The sequence below is a fragment of the Vanellus vanellus genome, assembly GCF_965231255.1.
Source record: "Vanellus vanellus genome assembly, contig: HAP1_SCAFFOLD_63, whole genome shotgun sequence".
Classification (NCBI taxonomy): domain Eukaryota; kingdom Metazoa; phylum Chordata; class Aves; order Charadriiformes; family Charadriidae; genus Vanellus; species Vanellus vanellus.
In genome coordinates, this window is record NW_028127298.1 from 1,045,756 (window position 1) to 1,058,047 (window position 12,292).

Genomic DNA, 12,292 nt, shown 5'->3' on the forward strand with positions numbered 1-12,292 from the left:
GGGGCGCTTGGAGGGGGAGACCTTTGGGATAGGAAAAGTAACTTGGGAAGTTTGGGCCCTGTGAAGGGAAGTCAGCCTGCTGGGAGCTTCCCTAGGGCTGCAAAACACTGTTGTGTGTGTTCTTTCCTCAGCGTTTGCATAGTTGTGGATGATGATGATGACGAGACTCCGCCGAAAAAGCAAAAATCAGGTATCGCACATTACACAAGTACTGAATATGCCCGATTTTTCTGAGGTTTCGTGTCCCTTGGAAAAGTCTGGCTTTTGTGTTCTGGCATTGTTCCTGAAACGGTGGCTTTTCAAGCTGTTGGCTTCTTGCCTTGTGGCTCTCTATGCCTATAGCCAATGGCTTGAGGGTGTCCGGTAGGGCTTAGCCCTATAGATGACGGACGTTCTCTGCGGTGACTGTGGCAGGGCCCAATACTTTTACTGCCAGCAGGAGATAGCCCAGGTCTCTGGCGCTGAGCCCGCGCCTGTCAGCAGAAAGAGTATCTTAAATCCAAGCTGTGTGCTCCCTCCTGTCTGTATTCGCAATGTACCTCTGTTGGTTTTCTAGCCTGTTCTTATACGGCCTGTCTTTGTTTTTTAGATTATTCCATCTCTGAGCAGAAAGAGAAAGTTGAAGTTTCTGCAGTGCTGCAGTTGCCGACCAAGGCAACCAAACGCCCGGCGGCTTCCGTCAGCGAAGATGCTGCCGGCACAGAGTCTGCGGAAGAGGTTAGCGAGGGCTTTGAAATGTTAGGGTCTGTGCAAGGTGCGAGAGCAAGCGGCTCTCCCTACTGCATCTTGAGGTTGAGCCTGCTCTGAGCCTGTACAGCAGTAGGTGGTTCTTTTGCATTTCTAGCAGGCAGCTCTAATGTGGGCTGGGTTTGCCTTACTCAAGCCTGCGTCCTCTGCTCCGGCACTGGCAGCTGCGGGAGGAGCAAACTGTTTGTTGTCTTCCAGATACTTGAGAATGGTTCAAGTTTATAGTTTTAGTGTGTTTGCAAACTGTTATTCTCTTTCTCAAGCTTGTGGTTAAGGAATCAATATACACTACCTGACAAGAAAAACTGCATACTTGCTCTGGATAAACCGCTTTCTGCTCATTATCCACCAGTCCAGGAGAGCGTTCCTGTAGGACTTTGGCTCTGTAAAAATGAGCCACCTTGACTGCCTAGTTTGGTTCAAAGGTGTAGTGCAGTTTTTCTTATTGCCCCATGGGATTAGAGGGCTAAGAGACTGTCGGGCTCTAGTTCTTCGTTCCTGAGAGAGTCGTTAACTCTTATTTGTACAAAATATATTTCTCAAGGGCCGAACTATCACCCTTTGGAATGTTTAGAAGCCGACTGAGTGATAACTCAGTGACAAGACTGTATTCTTTTAATTGCTGCACACATGAGAGCCTGTATTCAAAATTTAAAGCGTACCTGTCAAAGGTCCTGCCAAGATTTGCCGCCTTCTGCAATCTGAACCAGCAAGTCATGGTCCCCAAGTCATAGTAGAGCTGACTAAGCCTCAGGAAGTGTGTTTGCTGGGATTCACATTCAGGTTACACTCACGTTGGTGCTTTTTTGTTGTTTTCTTTTAAGCCTGGGTCCACTTCTTTAGAGCCTTCCACTAAAAGACCACGATTTTCGTCACTCGAGGTAGCCGTGCTGCAAATTGGTAAGGCTGACATCAAGTTATACGACTTGTTTCATTTTCACCCTACCTTGTGTACTGTCCAAGTCTACCCCTAGGGTTCTGTAGGGATTATGGCAGGCACGGGACGAGGCAGCATCTGGGAATACTTGAGCGTGACCTCTGTTTCTTACCCGCATCCTTGCATTGCTTCTGGAGTGGAGCCGGGCGTCGATCTGGTCGTCTCGGTACCAGAGCTGCCTTGGATGCAGTCCTTCCGTTCTGATAGGTCCACTGTTAGCTTGCCAGAAGCAAATTGTTTTCAATGGTCCTTTTAGGTAGTAGATCCTGAGGAGCCTTTTGTATTTCAGGTTTCGGCTGGCAATACCTTGTGCGCGCAACTTGCTGCAGTTGCCGGTGTGAAAACCTGAAAATGTCCTAAAGTGACATAACACAAATCATATGATGATGTGAGAGAGAAAATGACAATTTATCTTTGGTGAAGCTCGTTACTGTAAACTCATAAACCTCTTCAGTTTCCTTTTATACTTACCCATGCCTTACGCTCTTCTCTCGTAGGTCAAATGCCGTGTGGGACCCATGCTCGCTTGACTAAGGAACCACTCTCTCGTCCTGACAAGACAATTCCCCGTCTGAGGTAAAAATCCTTCCGTTTTCTTTGACTTCTTCCCCGAAAGGTTTACTGCCTATGGTAAGGGAGGTCGTCAGCTGCTTCCCCCCCGAAGAAGCAATATTAAACTTTTTCTTTAAATCCAGCTACTTAATTGACACAGGAGATTAGCTAGAGATTAAAGGTCTGAGGTAAGAGGAAGCGTTGAACTTGAGAGGAGGCTGAGGACACAATCAACAGCGTATCTTCAAGGCAGTTGTTGTGATTTTCACTTTTACTTCTCTCTACTTCCCCATTAGCCAGTTGAAGACAGCAGGTCTTCATCTGAAAGTCATAAACATCTCGTGTCTGTCTCCATCGTCATCGGTGTACGTGCTTGACAAAGCAGGTGGTGGTGGAGGTGCACATTGGAATGTTCTCTTGATACCGTTTCTTTTGCCGTTGATGTTTTGAGCACAAGCCGGAAGGGCAAACAGAGCATCAAAGCTGCTCCAGACAGCTTCTTACCACTGAGGCCACCAGTTAAGGAGTGCGCTGCGCCAGAATCCGCCACTGCAGATGAAAATCCATACCATGAAAATGATACAGAAGAGAGTTTCTCATGTAATTTTGGGTGCGCTGAGTTTAAGCGCACTGCATTTGAGAGCAGGTCAAGACTCTGCTGTCGGCGTCTCATCTGCCAGTCGTTGCTTATTGTGGTTTGGCTCATATTTTGGAGCAGATCTGGAGCCTGAGAAAGAGATTCCTTTCAGAGGAAGCTAAACCAGAGAAGTTCCTGGGGAAGGTGTCTAATGCACTCCAACCGCTACTGAGCATATAGTCCCTGAGGTCAGAGCAGGGCAGGTCTGAAGTAAAATGTCCCAGCAGTATGGATGTTGTGGACATTGCCATTCTCAGCGTCAGCATAACCTTTAACAAATAGATTGAGCAGAATTGGTCAGGGCTGGTTGAAATGAACGCTGTCTTGTCCCGCAGAGTAAAGTGGCCTCCTCAGGTTAATGCAGATATTTGTCGGATGTGCAAAGAATATTTTGTTCTTCTTAAAGAAAAACCCCAAAAGCCAGCGTGAATTGGTACGCACTGATAACAAGTGCCCCCCGTATAAAAATTGTGATTCTCCTCTGTTGTTTGTTTCCTGCCCCAAAGTGTTCAAGCCTCCTCCAAGGAACCAGTGGCGACTGTGAGTCACCGGGAAGAACCAAAATACGGAGGAGACGTCTATCCACGTGCAACACTCAGGACCGGTGAGTATCCCCATGATTCCAATCCGTTCCACTTTGTAGGTAGACGTCAAATCCGAATAGGGCATTTCTTACACACTCGCAGATGACGTTCCGAGTTCAAAGTGCTTGCCAGAATTCGAACTTCCTGACCATACCGTCATCCTTCAAAGTTTTTCCTTTTTTTTTATTTATCACTCAGAAATGGAGAGCTGTGTACATCTGATGGTGATTGAAAGTCGACTTCTTGTTTTCTTACTACTGCTTTTCTGTGCAGGTGTCGAATGTATAGATGTTTGCTGCCCGCAGCGGTCGCAGAGAGGTGATACGATCAGGTAGAGTCTCTTCTAATGATGCTTCTTGTTCCTTTTGGCTCTGCGCGTGTATCTCTTTCAGCCGCTGGTAGAGTCTCGAAGATGACCAACGGTCTTTGATCGTCTCAGTGCTGTGAAAGAGAAGTAGCTAGCTTGCGGCTCCGGAATTGCTTGCAAGCCAGTTGCATCTCCAACACAAGCGAGAGCCGTGCTGCGTGACAAAGAGGGTTGTGCTGGTGTGGTGTTTGCTGTGGGAAGAAAGCCAGTAAGGGTGCGAGTGGTGGCCGTCCCAAGTTGTCCTTGGATGTGCAGAATCCGTTTTTGTTTGTGAGTCGTTCTGCCGAGCCATCAATGAGCTGACATTTCACTTCTTTCACTTGGAAACCCGCATCCTAAGCAGAAGGATTAGAGAGCTTGTAAAGCCTGGTGGGACTTGAGGCAGTTTTGGGGACTTTGTAAGTCCCAAAGGATGCCTGGGGTTTGCCTAGGAGGGGGAAAAAGGCAGCGTGCAGTTGGGTTTGAGAGGCCAGCGGCCTCATTGGTATTGGCTGTCTGAGCTGGCAGGACTGTGAGTTGCGACGGCTTTGCGGTCTTTATGGACACAGGTTTTTGGGGGCAGTAGGTGCAGCTACAGGGAGAGATTTTGTACGGCGGTAAGATGCACGCATCTTTCTGCAGTGACCTGCCCTTACATGAGAGAGGAGAAAGCGTAGATGGGAGCAGAGGGAGGTTCAGTTGCAGCAGTCCTGTTTTGTAGCTAATTCTGTCCCTATTCTTCTCCCCGCTTTAAAAACTAGTGCTGTATTTAGCCTTGCAAAAGCCTTTCTTGTCCAGAGGGTGAATTCTTGAGAATTCCATGGGACAGGACGGATATAGAGCTCGCTTCTCTCTCTCCCTCTCCTGGCAGGTACTGCACACCAGAAGAAAACTCTGCGGAAGAGGAAGGAGCAGTGAAAGAAACCATCGCAGGGGTAAGCTTGTGTTATTCCCAAGGAAAATAGAGCTCTTTGTGATGAGAAACTTCAGCACTCTTCACATGACTTCCTCAACAATATCTGTATTTGCCCAGGTTGTTTTTCCCCGGGAAAGCGGGAGCGTTATTTGATGAGTAGCGCTATCGCCAAGTGTTTTCTGCTGCCGTTAATTTTGTTTCTGGACTATTAGGAGCACACTACACTATACGGTTTTGATTCTTCCCCTTTCACGTGTTGGGTATAGCCTCAAAATCTTTAGCGCACAGACTTGGTTGACCTGCAAAGCTGGACTGGGGTGTCTTTAGTCTTATCTTGTTTGCTGGGATAGGAAGTACGTCTCTTTGACTTTCACCTCTGGTCAGGGTTGAGGTCAAAAATAAAATTTTAGTCATGGTAATCAGAAATAGTAGTCTCAATCTCAACTTGATACCTACACGTGGAGGCTTTGCTGGGGTTCTTAACGCTAGCCCAAGGCAAAGGAGCTTTCTGCCTCTCTTGCCTCCGAGTGCAGCACTCCATGGGTGCACAGTTGGAATGCAGTCGTCAAGAAGAAGTAACTTTGGAGTTTGCTGGTTGCATGGGTGTACAAAAACCCTTCCAGTTTTCTATATAAGCAAGATTTTCTGTCCTGTCCCCAAGCAAACAAATCTGTGCTTGATTGCTAGCTTAACGTCCGTTTGTCTAACAGAGGCAGCGTGGCACAGAAATCTTAGAAGATGCCTTATTCCGAGGACACCCTACACCTGTTCCGTCCAAAAAGTCAGCCAGCCTCGATGTGGAGGAAAAGAAAGTGCCAAGATTGGGAAAAACAGCGGAACGCTTTCCTCCGCTCACAGAGGTACCGTAGGCGACAGTCTGTGAGACAAAAGAGAAGGTTGTGGCCGAGCTGCAAGGAAGTCCTCTTCTTCTCGGTGGTTCTTAAGGCGCTTTGAAATCTGAAGAACTTGCATTGAACCTGTTAGCGAGTGGCTGTGGTTGTGGCTTCACAGTGCGAGGGTTCAGCACTAAAGCTGCTTTGAAGGATTTTGTGTGCTCCCCGCGCTCCTTCAGTTGTGCTGCCCTGAGGGTTTGTGGGCCTTCTGTTAGCGGGACGGCTGCCTCAGTTTCCCCCTTTGCCGTTCCCTTTGAAGTCCCCCACCTTCACGTTCTTTCAGGCTCCTGACTTAGCTGCCTCGGTACGGAGGATGCCCGCTGGGGTTGGCTTAAACCTGGGTATTGCGAGGGCCGCAGCAGCACCTGGGAAAGGGGGTTGCCAGAGTTGTGTTCCATTTTCAGCTGCTTGAGCGTGTTTGCTAAGTTGATGGGTTTTATCCCCACGTCCTTGGTGAAAAGAAACGGCAGCAAGCCTGGGCTGTGAAGTTCAAAGTTAGGATGCTGAAACCAACCAAGCAAGGCAAAAGCGCTATCGCTCACTGAGGCAGGAAACCGTCGAAGGCAGTTGCTCTGTCACCTGAGCTGAATTTACAGGCCGTGTTTCAGTGGAAAGCTGCCCCCAGGTCAGCGTGCTCCATGCGCTGTTTCACAAGTCCTTCCCCATTTAATTGTTCCTTTCAGGCCATGGAGAGAGAGGTCAGTGCCGCATTTGGCAAAGGTGAGCCAGATGAGATCATGAGCAGTGCCTTCAAACTAAAGGTCACTCGCGAAGACATCCGCACGCTCAGGAACCTTTGCTGGCTAAACGATGAGGTAAAACCAGCTGCAGCACAGGGCTAGTCTCACTCAGCCTTTATTGAAAAATACCCCTCTGCCGTGTACAGAAGTCGCGTCAACGTTCTTTGACGACCTCCGCTGCAGAGCCTAGAAATCTCTGTACACTTCTTATTTGAGGTGTTGAAGGGTCGAGCGTTTCGGGAAGTTCCGTTACTTCTTGTATGACGCAGCTTCCTGGAGTTCGTCCGGGTTATTGGCGTGGGTGGCAGGTGTTTTGATCAAACTGCCGATGTAGCCCCGTGTGAAATCCTGGGAACAAAAGCCTCCAGCTGAGGCTGGAGTTCTCTGCGCTGCGTGCTTAAGGGTGGCCAGAACAGAGGTGGTGCTGTATTTTTCGTTGGGGAAGGCAGCGTCTTATTTTGACACCTCACGTTTCCTCTTTATGGTGCAGGTCGTTAATTTCTACATGAGTCTGGTGATGGAAAGAGGGAAGAAGGAAGGCTATCCAGCAGTCCACGCGTTTAGTACTTTCTTTTATCCGAAACTAACATCTGGGGGCTACGAGTCGGTCAGAAGGTGGACCAAGAGTGTCGATGTCTTTAAGCAGGACATCCTCTTCGTGCCTGTGAACTCGCGAGCACACTGGACACTAGCCGTGAGTCCCACGGGCATTTTCTTTAGAATTGGACGGGGAGCAAAAACTGGCCAGAGAAGTCATGTAGGTGTTGGGGGGTGTGCGGCACAAGGTTGTGCTTTGCCTAACGGTCACCTTTTAATAACAGGTCATAGATCTGAGGAAGAACACGATCACGTACTTGGACTCGCTTGGGCAGAAAGGGGACAAGATTTGTCAGACTTTGCTGTAAGTAACTGCTCCGTCACTGCTTTTCTGGTGTGAATGAGGAGAGGGGTTTTAGATTTAGTCCCTGTAAGGCGACTGCCAGTTTTCACGTGGCTTGTAGATAACCAAGCAGGAATCTTGGAGTTGCTTGCTGCGACTTGTCTGGCATCGACTGCTTATCTGCTGTCACAGCGTCCCCTGCACCCAGAGTCTGGGGTGCCTGGATTCTGCCACCTTCCCGTGAGAGGCACAGCCAAATACGCCATAGACCCGTGGCACACGTGTGCCGACTTTGTTAGTCGGAGCCCAGGATGTGGGATCAAGGCACCCGGTGGAATTACGGCATTACAGTTCCTTGCTTGGTTTGTCTCTTTGTGCTCTGATAACATGTGATTTGGGGCTTTTTGACCTCTCCGAAGCAATGGAGTCGTTGGCCTCGTTCTTGACCATTAGCTCACAGCCTCTCCCCGTGTTTGTAAGTTTCAGATTGGGATTTTTCCTCAAAATCAGCCTTAAATCAGCTGCGGTGAGGATCCTCTGACATTTTACCGTCCTGCCGTCCGTCTTCCTGTGATCCTTCAGCCGCTTTATTTTGTTGTTGGCCTAAATTACAGAGATGAAAAGGGATTTTTTTTTTTTTCCTTTTGTTTTAACCAGCCAATACCTGCAAAAAGAAAGCTGGGAAAAAAGACAGCTGGAGCTGGATGTTTCAGAGTGGACTCTTCACAGCATGGAGCCACGTGTACGTGAGCACCCCTTGGGTTTGAAATGGGAACTGTAAGTGCTTCTTTGGGGCCCAGATCCTGGCCCGTGGCAAAGAAAGGGTTGAGCTGATGTTTCTCGAGGAGTTGATAGTAAAAAGCAGTCCCTAAAGACCGGATTTAAGAAAGGTCACTTAAGAAAGAGGCGGTGCGAACCTTGAGACACCTCGCAGGGGGGAGGGCTGCTGCGCCTTCTGGGCCTGCCAAAAATTTGGATCGTAGTGTCCGAGTCCGGGAGGCAGAGGGGAGGGATGGTGAGCAGTGAACTGGGTCTGTTCCTCGTGGGCGGGAGTGGGTATCGGGGATTAGGCAAGTAGGGTCAGGAGTGTGCGGTGAGCGCAGTGTCGGTGTGGGTAATGTGCGCTGCTTCCAAGTTGCTTTTCTTTTGAGACAGAGGGAAATCCTCCATCTTCTTTGCATTCCTTAGGAGATCCCTCAGCAGCTGAATGGAAGCGACTGCGGCGTCTTTATGTGTAAATACGCAGATTACATCGCCAGAGAGAAACCGTTCAACTTTAGCCAGGTGAGTGAAGGTCATAAACCCCTCCAAGCCCCTCTCGCCCAGGGACAGGAGCCAGGGAGGTTAGGCAGCAGCTCTTCATTGTGTCCGGGGCAGGGGCTGAGGTTTCGTACCCCGTTTCGGTGCGTAGTTGCTGGGATCAGAACTTCCAAGTGGCCTGGGCAGGGCAGAGCTGTGGTTCTCCATCCCCGCCTTTGGGAGCTGCTGCCGGTGAGATTCCTCTTGGGCAAGATACTGCTGCCAGCGGGTTTGGCATATCTGGGCTCGGTATCTTTTGGAGAAATGGCTTCTACCCTTTGACCAGTCAAGACACCGCTTCTTTTTCTTGATTTCGTTTTAGACGGGTCTTTTATTAGCGTGCTTGTAAGCTGTCGCGCGGTCAAGTCAATCTGGTTTTGTCGGGTTGTCTTGTCACCCTCTTAGGAACCGCGTGGGGTGTTGTACCCAAACGGTTGACAGTTCCTAAAGGGAACTTCCTATTAAGGACTCCGCTGGGCGTTTATGCGTGTTTGCCGCCTCTTTCTACCGTGACGTCATTATTTAATTTCTCTTTTCTTTCTCTTCTCTTTTCAGACTCACATGCCATACTTCCGGAAGAAGATGGTGTGGGAGATAATCCACCAACAGCTGCTGTGACACGTGGACTCTTAGAGCTCTTCTTTTGATTACGTTTCTTCGACCTTAGTTACTTTTCTTAGGCCTTTAGTTAGTTTTCTTAGACCTTTAGTTACATTTCTTAGACGAATTTTCCTCTTTAGGTTATGAAGTAGAAGTTAAGATGGTTTATTCCCCCCACCTCCCTTATTTTGGAGACAGTAACTCTGGGGTTTTGGTACACAAGTTTTCCTCTTTAGCTTATGAAGTAGAAGTTAAGATGGTTTGTTCCCCCCACCTCCCTTATTTTGGAGACAGTAACTCTGGGGTTTTGGTACACAAGTTTTCCTCTTCAAGTTATGAAGTAGTGGTTAAGACAGTTTATTTCCCCACCACCACCCCCCACCCCCCCTTATTTTGGAGACAGTAACTCTCTTTGAAATTAGCTAACGCACCTTAAGCAAAAGCCAGAAAGATGGGTGTGACCTCGTTAAGGGCAGAGTGAAGAAGGAACATCGTCAACTTCCATGGCTGAGCCGCACGCTCGCGCCTCGCAGCGCACGCGACCACGTTACAGACAAATGGGAAACATCTGTGGTGGTGGTTACAGTTGTGTTTGCCCACCTTACCTTCCCAAGGACAACGTGCTGAACTACCGTCTCAAAGAGAGTTTTCCTCTGTTTCTGGAATATCTACCATCTCCTTGATTCCTAAAACTGGATTTGTCACGACCACGGAAAGAAAGCGTTTACCATCTCTTGATTTCTCACCAAAGCCCCTGTCCTTTGGGCTGGTTTGGGGTTGGCTTTTTTTGCTGCCTCCAGGGAGTTATCTAATGTGAAAAGAGAAGTATTTATTTCTTTATATAATATAAATATTTATTTTAATAAAAAGAGCCTTAATGGAAGGAAACTCTCCCTGTGTCCTGGTTTGAGGTAAAAGAGAACCAATTTTGTTCAGTAACTTGGCTTCTTAGCGGGGCCTCTTCTACCAACTGAAATTAACTGCCTATTGTGCCGTCAGCGTTCACTCTCTCAGAGCGATAAGAGCAATGTTTACAGCTGAAGCCCAGGCATGGGATGCAGAGAGGCTCTTGCTTATACTTATTGCTATAACCCCCACGGCCAACCAGCTTTGTTATTTGCCCCGTTGGAGGGTCGGAAGCGGAAAAGCATAGTGGGGTCCCACCTGCGGGGAGGAGCGACAGGACAGGTGACCCAAAACTGACCAACAGGGTATTCCATCCCATCTGCCTCATGCTCAGTAGAAAAGAGACCAAAGGGATCAAAGGGTTCTTCTACCTGGGGAATGTTTACTTCGCCCTTTGATAATTATGCTGATGTGACCCCATCAGAGCTGGGGCATGGCAACCTTCTGGGCTCTGAGGATAAGGACTGGTACCTTGTTAAGATCGTGATTTTGTTGTTGATGCTCCTGAATGTGGTGCAGGGGTGGTTTCTTGTGAAACATCTGTGCAGGGGGAGCTGGAGGGGACCGTGCGCTGCCGCCACTCAGACCCGCGCAGCCGCTCGGCGATCTGCAGCGGCGCGAACCGCGGCCCCGCCCGGCCCGGCCGCAGCTGCCCCCCCCGGAGCAACGGCACCACCGGCAGCCGCCTCCCCCACGGCACCGGGGCCACCGGCAGCTGCCCCCCCCCGGAGCAACGGCACCACCGGCAGCCGCCTCCTCCACGGCACCGGCGCCACCGGCAGCCGCCCCCCCCACCGCCACGGCACAGGCGCCTCCGCCGCCGCCTGCACCGGCACCGGCACCCGCACCACCGGCAGCCGCCGCCCCCACCGCCACGGCACAGGCGCCTCCGCCGCCGCCTGCACCGGCACCGGCACCCGCACCACCGGCAGCCGCCCCCCCCACCGCAACAACACCGGCCCCTCCGCCGCCCGTCCCGGCACAAGCCGCGCCCCCCCCTGCAGCGGCACAAGCCACGCCGCCGCCTCTCCCGGCACAACCTACTGCAGCCACTACAACCAGTACCAAAACTACTCCAACTCCATCAAAATCGGTACAAGCTGCCCCGGGAACCAGGAGCAGGAAGAGGAGGTCAACTCCTTCCCCTGCCCCTTACCACAAAGACCACCTCAAGTCACATAGCTTGGGGGAGAGTTCTGAACAAGATCCAGGGGAGGGTCCTTCAAGACCACAGAAGGGAAAGAGACCTTTGAAAACAGACAAAGGCCAGAGTCCTTCTAGAGCAGATGCTGGAGAGGCCCCTTCTGGGGCAGCCTCACCACAGGAGGACTCAGATGTAGAGGGAGTTGTTCAATCCTTCTCCGTGAAAGATCTGAGAAGTATCAGGAAGGACTTTAGTCGTCATGAAGGCGAAACACTTGTCTCCTGGTTGCTCCGATGCTGGGATAGCGGGGCAGATACCCTAGACTGAGATGGCAGAGAAGCTAGGCGATTGGGAAACCTGGCCAAGGATGGAGGGATTGATAAAGAAATTGGGAGAAAGACAAGCACTCTCAGTCCCTGGAGGCGACTGGTGTCAGCCATAAAGCGCAGGTATCCCTTCAAGGACGATATCGAATGCCGTCCAAGTAAATGGACCAACATGGGAAAAGGTATGAAGTACCTGAGAGAACTGCCTGTGCCAGAGGTGATTTATAGTGATGGGCAAGCGATAGTAGACCCTGATGAAATGCCATGCAAACGATCTCTGCTCAAAAAGTTTGTACAAAGTGCACCATCAACATATTCCCACACATTGTCAACAATGGTCTGGGGAGGATCCGATACTGACACACCAACTGTAAATGAAGGGGTTAAGAAGGTACGACAGTATGAAGACAGTCTCTCTGGTCCCTTCTCTATGGCAGCCATAGAAAAGCTGACTGTGACCACCGAGAAAATGACTGAGAAACTGACTGAGAAAATAGAGCAAATGACCCAGAGATTAGTTGAGCAAACCCATAAACTGTTTGATAAACTAACCAAGGTGGAGGAAAAACTCCATGCTTTCCCTGTACAGACTCATGTTGCAGCTGCTAAGAGGAAACGCCCTCCTACTCAAGAGAAAAACCACCCTCCGACTCAAGACAAATCAAAGCTGATGCGAGATATCCTGTGGGTTTGCCTCTGTGAATATGCAGAAGACATGAAGAAGAGGGATGGAGAACCTACCTCAGCCCTACAGGCACAGGTGCTTGAGTTGCAAAATGAAGCCG